We start from the raw sequence: 19,751 nt of genomic DNA on the forward strand, positions 1-19,751 counted from the left end.
TAAAAATATAACTTCTAAACTTTGTGCGAAATTTAATAAATTTTCACGCAAATTTTAAACATTTAAATCAGATTTTTAGAGTTTTTTAAGTATGCAGTTTTGTAGGCCATAGTATAATAAAGTGCAAATTTGAAGTAGCTAGGACTTACCGTGGATTTTTGGCACTTTCTTCCCTGCAAAAAGAAATTTCGAAAATACTTTGTATGGAAAATATGCGAAACACCTTCAATAAAAAAAATAATCTCAAAAATCAACGCGATGTTTAGCAACTTCAAACTTTCATTTTTCATACTAAAATTTAATGGGCTACAAAACTGCATTGTTTTATTTTTTATCTATTTTTTTATTTTTATTATTTATATATTTTTTTATCTTTATTTTTTATACTTATTTTAGTGTTTTTAATTTAATTTTTTTGTATTGTTTTTACTTTGTATTTGTCAATTTATTTTTATGGTTTTAATTTAATTTTTTACTTTTAGCCGATTTCTTTTTAATTTTGTAGTATACATTTCTTTTGCGTAATTCAAATTTTTCTTCTATTTTTTATTTACGGTTGTAACGCCAAACGGGTGTAGTGCCAAATAAGATTTATTTGATCTTTCTTATTTTTTTCAAATGTATGTGTGTGTGTACATACATATAATTAAAAACTATTTTATTAAATTTTTGTAGTCTCACTGTCTTGTCTTATTTTTTGATTTTATGTATGTATATGATAAAATATTTTTTTATTTTTTATTATTTTCAAAATGTTTATATATGTATGTTTTATTAATTCTTTAATTCTTAAAATAATTTAATTTTAATTTTTTTAATTAATTTTACTTTAAATTTCATTTATTGTCTTTAATTATATTTTTTTTTCTTTTCATTTAAGTTTTTTATTTTGTTATCCTTTTTTATTTGTTTAGTTTTTCAATTTTATTTTTTATTTTGTTTTATTCCTTTTTAATTTTTTATGGTTGTTTTTATTACATATATTTTAATTTCTCACTTTTATTTTTTTAACTTTGTAGATGTTTTTTATTTAATTAAAATAATTTAAAATTTTCTTTTATTTTTTATTTAATTTAATTTATTTGTTGGCCATATTTTTCACGCAAAACGAAAAAATCTAAAATATATGCTTTGCATGGAAATTATATGAAACACCTTCAAACAAAAAAATTCTCAAAAATTTACGTGATCTTTAAGCAACTTCAAACTTGATTTTTTATACAAAAATTGAATGGACTACAAAACTGCATGCTTGCACATATCGTGAAAAATTTTCTGTGCCAATACTTTTCGCCATTAGTGTATCTACAAACAAACATGCAAATATTCATATCAATTTAGGAAGAATCAGCTGCGGAACAGGTTACTGTTAATCGCTTCTATATGTATTTCTGTGTGTGCGTAAACATCCGCATTAATGGAAACACAACAAATTAATAAAGGGACGCCCTTTAGAGCGTTATAAACCCACAGAGCTGCAGTTAAAAATAACAATGTTGCATGGCAAGAATTTATAGACAACCTTCAACAAATGCAAACAGCAGCAACTTTGTTTCCTTCTGTTTTTTGCATAGTAACTAAGTCCTTCATTGGCTGCACGAAACAGTTTGCCATTACATACACGCATATGTACACACAATACGGTTGAATAAAAATACATATAATTGGACGCACAAACAGGTGGCAGCGCTATTTTGCTGCAGTCAAACAAGTACCTGTGGCAAATTGCAAAGGGGATACTTAGCTGTTCCAATTGAAGTTTTGGAGCTTGCGCTGAAATGGTAGGGATTAAAGTTGTTGTATACATACATATGTATGAATGTGTTCGTGTCTGTGCGACTTCCTGTCGACGCTTTCGTGCGTCCTGCATAAACTTGAATTTTTTACATATATATACATGACACTATGTACAACTTCAAATCTCTCAAATTCGCAGGCATTTCACATAAGTGAGCGCACATGATGAAGAGAGCGTATGGAGAGCGTGAAGTACTCGTATGGAGCAACGATATAATAAAGTAATAAACTGATACAACTTTATGAATGGAGTTCTTATGTTTTACTAAGTACATCTACGTACATATGTATATACAGACTGACCAACGAAAAAAATTGGTGTGGCTTTGGCAATGGCATTGGCGGCAGTATCGCTCGCTCAATGGCATTTTGGCTGGCTTTCAAGCAACCTTCCGCTTCTCACCATTTTCGTGTTGTGTTGCTGCTGCTGCTGCTGCTGCCGATGCCAGCCAGCTATTTCCTGATTGTCGTTTCAAGGATTTTCATAATGTTGCTTCAATGTTACTTCAATGCAAGCGTTCCCTGAATTCATTGAATGAAATGTCGAAAATGGTGGTGAATGAATCCGTAGGCAATGTGATGTGTACACACAGTACACATATATGTACATATGTACGAGCTATCTTGATGGAGTGAGTGAAATTTGCCCTAATTTTTTTTACATTATCTACTGCCTTGGCAAAAGGTAAATCGAATGTACATAGGCTCTCACTATGAAGGAGAATTTTTGGCTTGGTGACGAAAAAAAGTGTATCCGATAGCGAAAATAGTTCTAAAAGTACGACTGAAAAGTATAGCATTTTTATCAACTTGAATAGCTGGAAAGACCTGAAAATATTTCGTCAAAATTTTGAAAGCCCAATCAAAGCACTATGGACCGCAGTTCATCAAAAGTGGCGAAAATATGAAGCCATTGATCGATTTTAATGAGGCTTCGTACAAGAGGGGGTTTGGGCTCGCTGCTTTAAAATGGCGAATCCAAAATGGCGTATGAATTAAAAAAAATATATTATTACCTTTTTACAAAACTGTATATAGCGGGGTTTTTGGGCTCGCTGATTACGAATATGAAGTCAGACTTGTAAAATTCAAAATGGCGAATCCAATATGGCGGATGATTTTTGGACAAAAACTATAAAATTTTTATGAAACTGCCTATAGGGGGGTTTTTCGGCTCGCTGATTACGAATCTAAAGTCAGATTTGGAAAATTCAAAACGGTGGATGACTTAAAAAAAATTATAAAATTTTTAAGAAACTGCCTATAGGGGGGTGTTTTGGGGGTAGCTATTTACGAATCTGAAGTCAGTTTTGGAAAATTCAAAATGGTGGATGACTTAAAAAAAAATTAAATTTTTATGAATCTGGCTATAGGGGGGTTTTGGGCTCGCTGATTACGAACTAAAGTCAGGTTTAAAAAATTCTAAATTGTGGATGATTTGTATAGAAAATAATACGAAAATTTCATGATTTCCGATCGACACGAGTTCAGTGATTAGACCCATTATAAAATTTTTTTGAAACTGTTTATAGGGGGGTGTTTTGGGGGTAGCTATTTACGAATCTGAAGTCAGATTTTGAAAATTCAAAATGGCGGATGACTTAAAAAGAAATTTACAATTTTTAGGGAACTTGGAATATTTTAAATGACGGTTCCAATATGGCGGATCTAATCAAGTTGATTCAGATGACAGTTGTTCTTCCGAATTTGAAAATGAAGAGGAATCAGAAAACGAACTATTTGACTCCCTTCAATGGAAGAATGAAGATTTGACTTGGTCAGAAAAAAAAGATCCAATCCATGTTTACATGGAAGCAACAGTAAGGAACGTCTTTCAGCTTTACAGGCTAAGCCTGGCGCAAGTCCCTGTAAAAAAATGTCGCTGAGATATTACGCATACATATCGCCTGGGTCCATGGCCATCGCGACATCAAACGAAAGTGCAAGGCTGACTGACGATCTATTGCGCGCCATAGCTCGACATTGTCGAATACAAACAATTCGTTGCGCGTCAAGAGAAAATCGTGAATAACTTTAGTCTCGATGTATTCTGGCAATTTTTTCTTCTGCAAATAATTGTTAATAGAAAGCATAACAATATTAGCCCAAAACGCGATTTCAACGCGATTGAGAAGTCAATAATATGTATTTTAAAAAATTTTAATAACTTTATGACAAAATACAAAATCAAAATGGAAAGAAAACATCGTCATGTTTAAAAAATTAGCAGAATCAGTATTTCCAATCGCGAGAAAACAATTAAAATCTATACAATTTCAAAAAAAAGTTAATAGCTAAAATACTTCGAATTTCGAAAAATTGTGAAATAAATAAAAAAGTTCGACCATTGCAAAATGGTGGCTCACTTCACAAATTTTTACTCATGGTAAATAAATTCCTAGAAATGAAAGATTGCAAGTGAAACACCTTGACCAACCGTATATGCCTAGCGCACAAAGTCTCTGAGGAGGCAATACATCCACATATTTAGTGACTGCAGCTCTTAAGGCTAAATCACAGGATTGGTGCTTGTACAGATTTGTATCTATTAACAGTTACAGAATGGTTTTGTCTGGAATTTTGTTTATTGCGTTGAACTTATTATCGATAAAAATTCTAGACAGCGGCACTCTGTGACCGTCAAAATCTGCAAATGCGCCAATCGTGTGATTTGGATTTTAGCGGCCATTGTCTCATATAATTACACGCACCCCAGATCGACTGGTAGAGAAATTGTATGAACGACGATGAGATAGATCCCATTCAACATTCATTGCCCGGCACAGCACAGGCAAAAAGTCCATGGCAGTTATTCCTTTGATGATCTGGATGATCCCAGAACAATGCGACTGCTGAGTGGAAGATCCACCTATCTCGGCAGCAAGTTCGAAAACGACCTATCTCAAAAAACTTTTCAAGAACGCCCTATTTGAGAATTTGGTTCAAGAACGACCTATTTCGGAATTCGTTTCAAAAACGCCCTATCTCTGCTGCCGATTCAAAAACGCCCTATATCAGCATATCTTCAATACAATTTGAAGTGAGATAGGGCATTTTTGAATCGAATTCTGAGATAGGGTGTTTTTAAAAAAAATTCTGAAATAGGGGCGTTCTTGAAAAGTTGTTTGAGATAGGGCGTTTTCGAACTGGCTGCCGAGATAGGTCGATCTTGCACGCTTCTTCAAGGATAAATTATGAAATGTATGCCTTTTCCCAGAAATAATACATTTAAGAATAGTAGTATGAGCAGTAGATAAAGCGTAGTAAATTTCAAATTGTCCCGAAAGTCATAGTGAATCTACTACGATCGCTTAGTAAATTTCTAACCCTGTTGCTGATTCTGAGGCAGCAATTCGTAATTTAATTCAAGCGCTTTCGTCCCACGTGACTGCATACATGCATTTTATTTCTGGTGGACCACCACTTTTCTCTTCCCCAAAATGCGGTCGTTGTTGCCAAAAATCAATGTCAAATCGGTCCAACAGCTCAAGAAATCATTAGCCGGTGTTCTTTTTTTTTACATATTTCATGGTAATTGATAATAGAGAAGGGCTTGGGCTTTATAATTTTTGCACAATGTTTGAAATATGGATTTATACAGTGTTTGTTATAGAATGAGCTAGACTTTTGTAAAAAAAATAATAAAAATTACAGAAAAATAGCCAAAATTTATCAAAATATTGCTGGCTTAATTAGCTGAGCACAAGTGTAAATATTCAAATTCAAATTACCTGGCATTTGTGCAGTTATACTTCTAATCCTCTCTGATACAACACTGTAGAAATGTATACATTTTTCATTCATTTCACTGCAGTATTTCGTACAAAAATATATGTACATATGTATGTTTGTATGTAGGTACGTATGTATATCCAATTTGATATTTGTGCAGCGGTATAGAAAAGAGGCGTGCGACCAGGCAATGTCCCTGATAAATATTATCAATGCCAAGCGCAGAGCGAGTAAATGTAGTACTCAATGATTAACTGTAGATACTATATACATAATGTATGTGTTTCATCATTTTCAGAATGGGCTAGCCCACCTTTTGCTGAGCTCATAGCTTCATGGTCATATCCCTAGCCATATAAGGATATATGTGTAAATGTGTATGCATACGCGCTATATACATATATATGTATGTACATAAAAGGGAAATTATCAATGAAAAGATATACATACATACATATGTATGTACCTCGATATGCACGCATGTACATATGTACATAAATTTCCTAGTTCATGAACGAAAAAGAAAACTTAAATTTTTCGCATATGTACATACTTTTGAAGTATGTAGCAGATCATGTAATATAGTTTCCAAAAACTAGGTTCCCTTTAAGCTTATCTATTGTGAGTATAGGATAAAACCTTAAAAAATTCCTTACTAGCATAAAAAAGAATAATACAAAATAATAAATTCAATTCGAATGGAAAAAATATACAAAGTTATTAAACTATGTACATTAGACCGTACCACCTTAGAATACTTCCTTAGCGAAAGTTCAATGATTTTTGGAGAGCTTTAATTTACTGAAAGTAGGGTGGTAAAAATTGAGATCTGAAGAACTAGAACGAGGTGCTTGAGGTCAATGGTCTTTGGAAAAGCAAACTGTTTCCTCGAGGCAAATACATCTATATACATACATATGTAACATACTTTAAGATCCGACAACAAATGCCAATGTAGATACAATGACAAGTGTTCACAGGTTGATTTTTTTTTAAATATTCACAATGTTTTTCAAGTACAATTTTTTTTGTTATTTTTCTAAAAAAATATTGTCCAAGCTTTAATCAAAACTATATATTGTTTGAGTCACTGTATATCGGAAAATAAAAAAAGGCGAAATTGCCTTGCAGTAATATCTTGGCGACTTATCGTTGTAATTTTTTGTTGCTTCTGGCCTCTAAAGTGTAAAAAAAAAATATAGCGCTTTTTTAGCATAAAATTAAAAAACCCAAGGCATATGCAGGTAGAGCAGTGTTAAGAACAGTTGATTTGATTTTTTTTTTTCATTATTTGGTCTCTGAAATGTCAAATATTTTTAATTTCTTTTTATAAAAATCAAAATTATCAAGGCCTATTTGTCTGTGAAACCCTATTTCATACAAAAGAAGCGATTGGAAAACAGCTTTTGGAACGTTAGAGGAACGTCTGGAGCACAAACGCTGATTACTGGGCATTGCAAAGAATGCAACGATGCTGCCGAAAGCAAAACAAATTACCAAGAAAGAAAGTCACAATTTTATTTTTTTAATTTAGTAAATTTTTGTTTTGTATTTCACATGGAACACTGATGTAAAAAATACAAAATATTTTTTGACAGTTTACAGACCAGTCTCTTCGGGAGACTTCAAAGATTAATACCCAATTGTTTACCTAACATTTTTTTGATATAAGCAATTTTTTATGGGACCTACATTCCATTTTTTTTGGATTTTGGGAGACTCATAAAAAATAGTTAATATCAAAAAATTGTTAAATAAACCATTGGGTATTATTCTTTGAAGTCTGTTGAAGAAAAATACAGTTAGTCGATTTAAAATATGTACATAGAAAGCACCTCTTAAATGTTTTTGAATAGGGTACATTTATTTCGATATATGTAGGTACACACATGTCTCCTCATACTACAAAAAGTCAAATTTTTTTAACATTGAAACGTTATAAAACCTCACAAAATATGACTTAAAAAAAACTACAAATCAAAAAAGGTAATCGCTGACAGCGGTGGGATTCGAACCCACGCCCTTTCGGACTGGTGCCTAAAACCAGCGCCTTAGACCGCTCGGCCACGCTGCCTCTTGCCAGATCGTTGCACAATGTCGTTTTTGTGCTACACTATACAAACATAGATACACAGGCAAAAGCAAACATATCACACAACGCTTATCGCACGCGAGAACGAAGGTCACAACAAACGTATGCAAAGCGCTGTTGAATCAGAGAACGTTTATAACGTTATAAACGTTCTCTGCTCTGGTTGAATGAATGAATTTGCTCTAGGCGGCTATTGTGAATGGCCAGCTCATGAAAATTTTCTGACGACGACCTGTGACCAGTGTTGCCTGGTTACTCATTTGGCCGTCATTTTTAAGATTTTTTACGGCCATGACAATTTGACGATTTTTTGCCCCAATGACGATTTTGCTTTATGTGCAAATTTGGTTTGTTCTCAACATTAAAGCCAAATAAAAATTGCAGTGTAAACACTTGTTTACCATTTCTGCTAATACATATCGTATCCAAATTATTTCATGTGGCAGCACTAACAGCATTTGTCGATAAGTAGTTTCCTTCTTTATTTCATCACTATTTGTGTAGTGTTTGGGGCCAAATTCGTAGTTTTTGCGTTGTGTACTGATACATATTTTATTGAGCGAAGGAAATTATGAATAAGTTATTTAGCAAAATTTGTAAGTATGAACAGTTTTTAATGCACATGGTAAAGTTGCAGTTGGCAAATATTTGATTATCTCTTTAGCTCAGCTGTCGAGCCAGAAGATGCTGCTTTGCAAGAAAACTCAACTTTTGAGGGAATTTTGTTCACACGGGATTTATTAAAAGGAAATGGTTGTTCTTTTTTTTTTTTAGTTTTATCCAGACAGCGATATAATTAAAAGTTTCAAAGATGAAATGTAGCATTAGAAATTGTACCTGATTAAAGCTTAGTATGAAGTTCTCAAGAAAATCGAAAATTTCATACACAATCACACTCAAGAAGTGAAAAAGAAATCTTCTATAAAAATTTCATAAATCAGTCGTCTGAAGATCTTAAGAAAAAAACACTCGTATATTTAGTTCTTCAAGAAAATTTACTCCAACAGCAAAGTTATTTTTCAAGCAACAAAAAAAAGCTGTAAAACATAATATGTACTAGAGAAAAACTTTGTGACAAAAACAAATGTTATACGACTTATCCAAAGTTTCACTAATGAATTTAAAATTTAATTTTCCGAACAAAAATGTGTAATTTTAAATTTTAACAGGCTGATGAATTTAAAATCGATTAGTCCAGACGAGCATTAATGATCTAAAAATTTAGATAAAAATTCGATTTTATTGCGATTAAAAATATTTTTGATAAAAAAGTAATATGAATTTTAAAAATTCGTAAATAAGTTAAACTTTTTATTTTTTACGTATATGTACCAATCATAAAAAAAACAAAAAAGAAACTTCCTGGTTCTGTTTATTTTAATTTTTTATATGTTGACGATTTTTGAGAACCAAACTGACGCTTTCTTACTTCAGTGGCCTGGCAACACTGCCTGTGGCGATGACGACAGGGTTGCCACTTTGCTAAATTGTTACCAAAATTGGTAGAAAAAATTTGGGTTGGTAAAAAGGTAAATTTTTTCTCATTTTGGTAGATTTTTGATGAACTTTCCGTTCCCGATTTATTTTTCGTAGTTATCTTTAAATATATTATAAATTTCTTTGCATACTTTTTTATATAATTACATGCATATAAATGTATATCGATATAAGGCGAACATATAGCGCGCCGTTCAAAACTAATTTTACTGGAATCCCGAGGAGCTTTTGATTACCTAAATATTTTAAATGATTATTTAAATATAAATGAAAAAATTGACAGGTATGTAATTACGCACTATGATTGTTCGCAAAAAAAATTAAATCAACGCCATTTTTTATCAATGGAAAAAAATAAAAAAAATCAATGGGAATTTTAAGCAGCACATTTTTGGCTATACTCAAATAGTATTTGCTTTAAAACCATACCTCAAATTGTTCTTAAAATTCAGAGTAAAAAATTCGAAATTTAGACGAAAATTTTTGGAATTTTTCTATATGTTGTATATAGTTTGAATCCTCGGTTTTTATGGTTTTAGTTAAAGCAACAAAAAATTTTTACCCGAAAAATATTGCGAATATTAAAAAAATCACTTTTTTTGAGTCACTGTATTTGTCTATAATAACTCGAGTTGAAGTTTTTCAAATAATGAAGTTTCATTGTTGCCTTTAGTTTCATCACTTCCGCTTTTGGTTGAAGGAAACTGAGAATATGCCAATAATACCACTCAAATACCGTATAACTACTTAAATAAAAAGTTCTTAAGAACAATTTTGATTATTATTGAAATAACTAAAAAAAAATTAAAAAAAAAACTAGTTTTAATTAAAATAAACAAAAAAAATAACAAAACTATAGTTTTTATTAAAATAATTATAAACAAGTTATTGGTAGATATTTCCCACATTTGGTAGATTTTTTTCAAGTCGATGGTAAATATTTTTTTTGGTCAGTGGCAACCCTGGATGACGACGACAGCAGAGAAAATTCATTCACAATACGCGCGATGGTGTAGAACAAAAATGTATGAATGAATCAATATGCCTTGGAAAGAATAAATTTTGTGTACATACTTACATTCATACATGCATGCATATGTACATATCAGAGAACAGCTTTGAGTATGATCGAGCCTTTTTGATGACACTCACTAAAAATCAAGCACAAGCGAACGCCACACTCGGTTACTATGTGTTCGATCGAGATGCATACCCGACAGCTGCTTTGGTTACGAACGAGTCTGTTCGATCACCCTCGCTATAAATTGAGCACAAGCGAACACCACACTCGGACACCCGCAGCTAACCCGAAAATTTGTGTAACAATGAAACGGACACCCGAACATTGCGATAAAATGCAGGACAACAAAGAAATTTACGCTGAAGGTAACTGGCGCCAATATGTTCCCACAAAGCATACGAAAATGTTGTTGCTTCGTGCTTGTGCATACGCAATGAAAAAATTAGAAGCGAAGTAGACAAAAATGTTTTTGCATCTATTTCGTAAAGTTTCGCGTGGAAAGCTGTGTGTGTATATATTAGAACACAGCCTAAAACTATGTAGGTACATAAGTACTTTTACAAAAAATAAATGTGCACCGAGTGTATAGGGCTTGGGCATTGCCGATCTACACACATTTATACCTAAATGGATGTAGGCGTCGTGATGCCGCATTTTGTATGAGCAAAAATATAAGAAATGGTTAAATGTACACTTAAACAAACTACCGAAAAATTCAACCTTATCTTTACCCTCTACGCACAAAAACTAAGAACACCGCGATGAGAAGGCAACATTTTTTGTAGAAACAAAAACGTCATAAGCCAATCAAGAAAATTTTGTGCACACTCGGGTTGAAACTCGAACACCCGGGTATATTGAGCTGCAAAGCACCCGAACCCAATCAAGTATGTATGAAAAGCAATCGGGTGTTGTGGCCAACATGTTCGTCTTGAGCTCAGTCGATAACGAACAATACTTCTGCTCGTATACAGAGAACGATGCAAAACGGGTTTTGTTAGATGATCGAGTATACACGAAAATCATGCACCCGCTGCAGATGTCTGGTACATATATGGGGTTGTTGTTGTGGAAAAGCGTGAGGGTCGAGCGGCAAACGAACGAGCGAGCGAACGTATGATAAGGTAAGCATGTCGCGCAGGTTCTTATGAGCTTATGTGCGGATGTGGTACATATGTATGTAATTGCAAATATAAATGCATAAAATGTTGAAATTACACACATCCATACCTACTTACTCAATGAACGTTGAAGAAAGCGCTGTATAAAAACATGCTAAGTATAAGGTGTTTTTTTTGGTATGAGGAATCCATTTCGGCACTTATGTATATTTTTCTTAAAACTTCCACCAGAGGGCGTAAATTGATTTTAGACCCATGGCTTCTTCGTAGAGTCCTCCCTATGCTATACGCGCATAGTAAAATAATTTATCCGCCGTAATGTACATACAGTCACTCACAGAAGTATTCGTAAATTAGTTTTTTCACAATATTCAAAATGTTTTCCATCATAAATCTTTTTCGTTAATTTTCATTCAAAATATAGCTCATTTTATAACAATAACCATATAAATCATTCTTGCAACCTTTGTACATAATTCATAAAAATTAATCAAACTAAAAACGGTACGCAGTTTTGTAGTCCGTTCAATTTTAGTATAATAAAGTGCAAGTTTCAAGTAGCTAAAAATTGTCGCTGATTTTTTAGAATATTTTTTTTTGTCGAGGGTGTTGCGCATTTTCTTCCATATAAAAATAGATTTTGTTCATGCCTTATACTTTATCAGAAACTTTATCATAGACTTAGGCGACTCACGGAAGTTTTCAAGACCAGGGCGAACTCCTTTAAGAACAACCATAGCGACCTATTGACCGATGTCCAAAACGTACTTAAATTATGAAGGCAACACTAATCCAGCCAGCAGAATAGAAATTAGTGGGGAAGACGAACCCGAGTCCCCAGTCTATGACGATGTCCCACCGCCTGACTATGACGAGATATGAATAGCGTTTATGCGACTGAAAAACAACAAAGCTGCTGGAGTTGACGGCCTGCTAGCCGAGCTATTCAAGTACTTTTTTATTTTTATTTTATTTATTTACGACGAATGGAATTTAATTGTGCTCCAGGCGATCCCGCACTACACGCCAACTATCGCGGGATCAGCCTTCTTAGCATGGTTTACAAGGTCTAATCGAGTGTATTGTGTGAAAGACTGAAGCCCACCGACAACGAACTGATTGGACCTTATCAGTTTGGCTTTAGACCTGGCCAATCGGAACACATAATCTATTTGCCGATTTCAAAGCCGCTTTCGATAGCACGAAAAGGAGTTGTCTTTATGCCGCGATGTCTTAATTTTTTATCCCCGCGAAAATAATACGACTGTGTAAAATGACGTTATTGTACTTGCTCGGTCAGAATTGGGAAGGACCTCACCGAGCCGTTTGATATCAAACGAGGTTTCACGTGATTTCTGTAATCTGATGTTGGTGAAGATAATAAGAGCCCCAAAACTGAATAGCTCATGCACAATACTTTAGTATAAGAGCATACAATTACAGACGACATCAACATTATCGGTGTGTTCTGCCTTCTCTGGATTAGGTAGAGAACGGACTGTTCTACCTTCTCTGAATTAAATAGAGAAGCAAGGCGAATGAGTGGTGGTGAACGAGGGCAAAACCAATAGAGTCAGAGCATAAGCGTCTTGGCACCCACGTCGCTGTTGACAGTTACAAGTTTGGCAAAGCCAAATAGAAATGTAAAGATAAATATACAGATACAGATAATCAAAGATAAATACGAAGATGAAAACAAAAAAAAAAATATTGAGAAATGGAAGGAGATTAAGATTAAGAATGAAATTGAAAGTAACAAGAAATGTATCGGAATTCGCTTCCATAGGCTGACTCAGGTGGACTCGATTTTTTTTTCGGCAACGCACACGTATATTCTAGATCTGACTAAAACAAACTCTTTTTTTTCGAAAAAGGTTTTTATGACTGTTTTCCTGCTCGACGAAAAATAAAATGTCTCCGATTGGAGCACAGTACATTTATCACTAATTTTACTAGTAAGCATTTCTTTATCCTGAAAACAAGCAGGAAAAAAATTGCGAAAAATTTGCGCCGAACAGTTGCTACTAATTTTTAATAGTTTTTCATCTCTTTATTTCTCTTACGTTCACTTTCTTCTATCTACTATTTTCTAGTGGAAAAATAAATAAAAACGGCTATTTCTTGTTTGCGAATGGCGGTTTATTATACTTTTCTCCTTCCTTATCATTTCTTGAATGACTTAACGGTCTTTGAAGGACATAATCTGTGCTTCTTGACTTTTTAAATATAACTCCATTTACAGTCCGTCAAGAAATGTTATATTACATATCAAACGGGTTCGAGCTTGTCCGCATGATCGCATGTCCAAACTCAAATATACCTGAGCATACATATGTCCTTAGAGCTAAACTTATTGAACCGCCAGTGCCGCAAATCTATAAGACAGCACTTTTCGCAAGCACTTCGATAGCCAATAATTTTAATTTTTCAGCTTTTAGAACTAAATATTTAGTTATTTCAGTAAATTATTTAGTTATTCTTAGCACGATGCCTTATTCTAACCATTCGTTTTAAAATAATCTGCAGTTTTTCTCAAACCTAATTAATTCATAGCCAATATCCTAATTTATTTTTATGTTTATAAAAGAATAGTGCTATATTTGCAATTAATGAAATCTTTTATCCAATCGTTATCCTTCGTCTTGAATGAAAATCAATATTGTTGAAAGAGAATAAAATGGTGTGTCGTCGGAGGCCTTCATTCAATCGGTGGCGGCGGTAGCAGCTTAGCAGCTGACACAGTTAAAATATGTATTTTTTTTGTATATAGTACGTATGCACATTAGGGTGGTCAAAAAAAAATGGTTTAATGCTTTACCCCCTAGCATTGTTCCATATCGAAAAAATATACCCCGATTGGTTTTATTTTGAAATCAAAATTAGAGGCCGCTCAAACCGCTCAAAGTTTACATAGACAGCATATGGAAAAAACAACATTCAATCCATATTTTCGATCGCAAAACTCTGATTCAGGAGACTTCCAATAAGAATATACAATTGTTTATTTAACCCTCTTTTAATTCTAAAAAATATTGATTGGTCCCCTTATTGCATTTTCTGCTGTTTTTGGCGGACCTATAAAATATGGTGACTAGGAAAAAAGTGTTAAATAAACAATTGGGTATTATTATTGCTAATCTTCTGAAGAGAAACAGAGTTTTCCGATTGAAAAATATGGATTTTCAAGAATGGTATATTTCTACGAAGTTTTTTTTTCCATATAAAATACATAGAAAACTGCGAGCACTTTGAGCATCCTCTAAATTTGATTTAAAAAAAAAATAAAAGTCGCGGTATATTTTTTTCGGTATAGAACAATCCTAGAGGGTGAGGCATAAAAATTCCGACTTTACTTTTTCACATGCATTTTTTGGACCACCCTAACACACATACATACATACAAGTACATAAAGTACATATATCTATGAGCATAAACATACAAACGCAAAAATTGGCTGAATGAATTTACTATACTTATGCACTATGTGTATGTATGTATGCATATACATAAGCACGTCCGGATGCTTGATTGCAACTGTAATATTGTCAGTAGGCAGCGGAAAAGGCATACGGCAAGCCAGTTAGTCAACAGCAGCCATAAAAATGTGCTTACAAAACAGCTATGTAACTAATGCATACATACATTATAAAAAAATATATATATATTATAATTCTAAATATTAACATGAATATATTTGTACATATGTAAATATCGATGATCCTCTGCAATAACAACACAACTCAAAATTCAAAAAATATATATATAAAGAGTGTTTACTACTGTTAAGTGTCTCTAATCCTTGTCTAATGCATGCCTGATCCTTAATTCATACTTTAGTAATCTTTACTGGATACTCATTTTATTCATTTTTAGTTAGGATTTATTTATTTTATTTTTTTAATTTCGAGTTGTGTCGTTATTGAAGGGGGCCATCGGTATGTACATATGTATGCATGTACAAACATGTTATAATAATTGTGTGAATGGGCGGAAAAACTGATGGGCGAGGTAAAAATGACAAGTAAATAGATTAGTTGTTTGATAAACTGACTAGCGAGTCAGCAGGACAAATAAACGAATTTAGGTTACCTGCTTGCACACATTATGAATGGACGAATGGAACGATTTATTCAACGATAGGGACGAGTAGAAAGAAGCAAGTAGACGGGAGTGTGTGTAAAATGGTGCAAAGTTATGAATAAAAATGTGAACAATCTATGGTATACACATATGCATATGTGTATGTAGATAAAGAAATGAGGTTATAGCGAATAGAAATAGTAAGGCAGTTTAAAAGTGAGCGATATATGCAATTAATTAAATTTAGCCATTTTTTCAAGAAAATTTAAGAGATTGAAAAATTTGAAAGTTTCCAATAGCTGTTTCGGTTTACATTTCGACACCTGAATGGAAGATCGACCTATCTCGGCAGCCACTTCGAAAACGCCCTGCATTGTGAAAAGGGCTTAGTTACGTCAACTAAATATGTTGCTCTTAACACATGATTTGGTTATATTTAGATTATTTGGTTATGGTTCCCAAATCATGTGTTCAACACGGACTACGTCGGGTACGCTGCTACCTGAGTGTGGAAGATCGACATATCACGGCAGCCAGTTCGAAAACGCCCTATCTCGGAAAACTTTTCAAGAACGCCCTATTTCAGAATTTGATTGAAAAACGCCCTATCTCAGAATTCAGTTCAAAAACGCCCTATCTCAGCACATTTTCAATAGATATTCAGCTGAGACAGGGTGTTCATCAACCAAATTCTGAAATGGGGTGTTGTTCAATAAAATTCTGAAGTTAGGTGTTCTTCAATCAAGAGCTGAAGTGGGGAATTCACTTTAACATATATTCGAGTTATAGCGCAAAAACACATATCTGAGTAATCAGCTGTATTGAAGCTATATATGTATATGTTAAGGTGAACCTATTTCGATAATTTTAAGGAATAATTAGGTAATATTAATAAAGCCGTTATGTGCAAAATTTTAGTAAAATAACTTCAAAACTGAGGGAGATATTTATAAAACAGTTAACATTTAATCAAAATTTCAAGTACCGTTATCTCCAAAACCGGGGCCAAACTGGCGAAACGTGGGATGCCATTGAATTTAGAACGTCCCAATTAAGTGAGTTCAACTTTCAAAATCTTTGCTCAAATTTTACAACTTGCACAGCGTAAATTGAACCCAGCTTATTATTTTGTTTTCTATTTCAGCGATCTAAATTTTTATTGCTCGTGAAGAGTCATATATAAAACATAGGTATGCCCACAAATTAAAAATTAAACTTTTTGTTTTGAAAGTGTACTGTTTTTTTTTAGATTTGCCCATATACAAGAAAAGAAAATTCCTATAAGTACACAATTTTTAAGCAAACAAAATACAATCACGTCTAATATAAACGACTAGCCATTCGGTTGAGGGATGGTAAGTGCGTACATACAAGTGCATGTATGTACATATGTACGTTGTGTGGGGGTGGGTGATTGGATGACAGGAGTGGTTGGTTGCCTAGGCCAATAGCTAACGCTGTGAGAACGTTAAAGCAGACGAAGTGCTGTATAATATAAAACACGATGAGCCAAGGAACGAAATACGAAAAATATTAGTATTTGTATCATTTGCATACATATGTACATACAAATACTTACTTTATCAGGCGCTAGTTTTATGCTACTACTAAAGTACAGCGTTGCCGTTCGGGGCGATCGGCTAGATTGAACAAAAAAAAAAACGGCTAAAATGTTTCATCTAGAATCAAATTTTTTTTAAATGCATAAATTACAATTAGAAAGACTAGTAAATCCATTGAATTTTTTTGGTTAATAAAGACTATACGTAGCTAGGTTGTTTTTTGTCCCGCAAAATGGCTATATTAGCAGAAAGTATGGCACAAAAATAAAGTGGTGTAAAGCTGTGAAAGGGCTGAGGAAAACAGGCCAACATTATTTCGAGAAAAGAAAACGCCGTGATACAAACACAAAAGGTAGTTTAATTTATTGACATTCGTTGTTGTTGCGGACCACTTAAATTTTAACAAGTTTATGACATTTAACTAAAATTATGTCACCAGATTTACTAGCAGAAAAATTTTTGTTTCTTGAAAAAGTAAAAAAAATTTGAAATTAGTTAAGTTGGATGAAAATATTAAAAAAGTTGCGCATTTCCAAACTGCCAGAAATTTTCCGAGGATAGGGTACGTAGTACGATCTAATGCAGTTTGAGACAAATTGCTGACGGAAAATATTTTTAAACCTCTAAAAGATGTACCGTTATCCGTGGAACAGGAAGGAGGTCGAGTTAAAATGATGCCCTGCAACTTGTAACAGTACCAATTTTTGGATTCTCTGAATTTTCTGATAAAGATGTGGTGCTGCTAAAAAATATATATACAAAAATATAAGCAGTATTTGTCACATAAGTTATGCACATAAGATGAAAACTACTGTAGTTTCATTTTATAAAACTTAAAAAGTATGTTTGCACAATGTATTGTCTTCCCAGAGAGTTTTGCTCTACATCGAAATTCGTGCTCTTTTATTTTCTAAGTGTAGCGAATAAAACTTCACATTTAAATTTAAGACATTCATAACAAAAATTTTATGCAGAAAATCCCGCTACGTCCCCCCAAAAATAAACTGGAACGCAAAATTGAAGCAAATTTTGCCTATTTTTCTTTAGTTTATTTAATGTTTATTATTTTTTATGAATATGTAGCTCATTACTTAACAAACAACATATACTACAAACAGATTTCACACTTTGTGTAAAAATTATGAAAATTCTGCGCAATTTCAGCAAAATTTTAAAGCTTTTAAACAGCTAAAATGGCGCGTCCCAGTTTATATGTATTTGGGACACTCGCTCAAAGCAAAAAACATTGAAATCGGCTCACTATTTGATTGTTTTTCAATTTTATATAACACAGTCCGATATACAAATTTTCTCAGAGATAAGACTAGCCATTTCTAATACATTTTGGATCACTAAATTTGTGAAAATAAAAACTTGTATATTTGAATTTTAATAAAATAAGGCGAATAGCAAATAGCAAAGTCGGCTAATTTTTTTTTGCAAAACGGCTAACAAATCGGCTGCCGCATAAACGAATTTTCTCCGGCTGTTTGCTATCGCAACCGCCTAAATCTAGCCGGAAAACGGCTAAAATGGCAACACTGCTAAAGTACTAGATTTTCTAAAAAAAAACAAAGATGTGGGTACACATACATATGTACATTCATAGGCACATACATATGCCTAAATAGTACGTGTGTATTTATGTAGAAACGTTTACTCGTAGTGTACACAACTTATGGTCGATACTAGCAGCAGCCAAAGGCAAACCCACAAAACATTTCCCAGACGATTTGCCGATCGCTGCACGAATTTGCCGACCCACTCAACACATATTGTACATGCATATGTATATAAACATGTGCGTGTGTATGTACATAAATGCATATTCGTATAAACTTTTACAAAAATCATGAATGAACACCTTAGCGTTGAGTGTGTAATGTAAGCGTGCGGGCGTGTGTATTTATCAGGTATGCGTGGGTGGTTAGTTTACAAGAACAACAGAGCGCGCATTGCACCGAGTACTTGAACGTCCAAAAAATAAACAAAAACAAAAACAAAAACAAGCAACAACCGAAATGCCATCAAACACGCACGCGATGTTGAGTGACATGTAGTGAAAATTTGAAAATTTCACGAAGTGCGTAGGGGGAAATATTAAGTGAAAAGCAGCGACACGAAAGTGCTTCAATAGTTAGTGCGGCTAAATGTCAGCAAGACAGTCAGGTATATTTATTGTTTTTGTACTATTTGTATTGTAATTGCACCCACGATTGCTAGTACGGCGAAGTTGTAAAAAGGAAGCTTTTTTTTCTTGTACGCCAACATTATTTGCTCGTACAACTCAGATGCAGATGCATCTGGGCATACATAAAAAATTGCGCTTTTAACAGGCCACCAGCATGCATACTAAATGAAAACTGCAATTTTCAATCGAAAGTTTTATATGGATATACATTAGGGTGGTGCAATAATACTTGCGGGGAGAAAAAGTATAAAGTAATAAGCTCTCACCCCCTAGAATTTGTCTAAATGGAAAAAATAATAATTTGTTAACAGTGGCGCATCCAGCGGGGGGTTTTAGGGATAAACTACGTGTCAGTCAGTGGCGGGTCCACGGGGGGTGTTTTAATATGGCGCATATGTATGTATAATATGGCGTCTATGTATTAAAATACCCCGCGTGAGTCCGCCACTGACTGACATGTAGTTTAACCCCCAAAACCCCACCGCTGGATCCGCCATTAATTGTTAAATAAAAAAGTTATATTTAGAACGGGCGATACTTGTCAGCGCTGTTGATCGTGACGCAATTAGCTTGTTTGACGAAAAACCCTGAAAAATGGTCACGGAAGAGTGCTCACATCACTTCACTCGATCAGGCCGAGATAAGAACAGCAATACT

At 33.6% G+C, this 19,751-nt stretch overlaps 1 protein-coding gene and 1 non-coding gene across 3 annotated transcripts in view; both read right to left on the minus strand.

Annotated features, from left to right (window-relative positions):
• Window positions 1–19,751, minus strand: part of LOC118744637 (sprouty-related, EVH1 domain-containing protein 1) — a 40,035-nt gene that overhangs the window by 7,267 nt on the left and 13,017 nt on the right. The window lies entirely within an intron of this gene.
• Window positions 7,524–7,603, minus strand: Trnal-uag. Its single transcript has one exon. It is a non-coding gene; the product is annotated as a tRNA-Leu (tRNA).

This window comes from Rhagoletis pomonella, unplaced genomic scaffold (genome assembly GCF_013731165.1).
Source record: "Rhagoletis pomonella isolate Grant_MI unplaced genomic scaffold, Rhpom_1.0 Rhpom_scaffold_00008, whole genome shotgun sequence".
NCBI classification, from domain to species: domain Eukaryota; kingdom Metazoa; phylum Arthropoda; class Insecta; order Diptera; family Tephritidae; genus Rhagoletis; species Rhagoletis pomonella.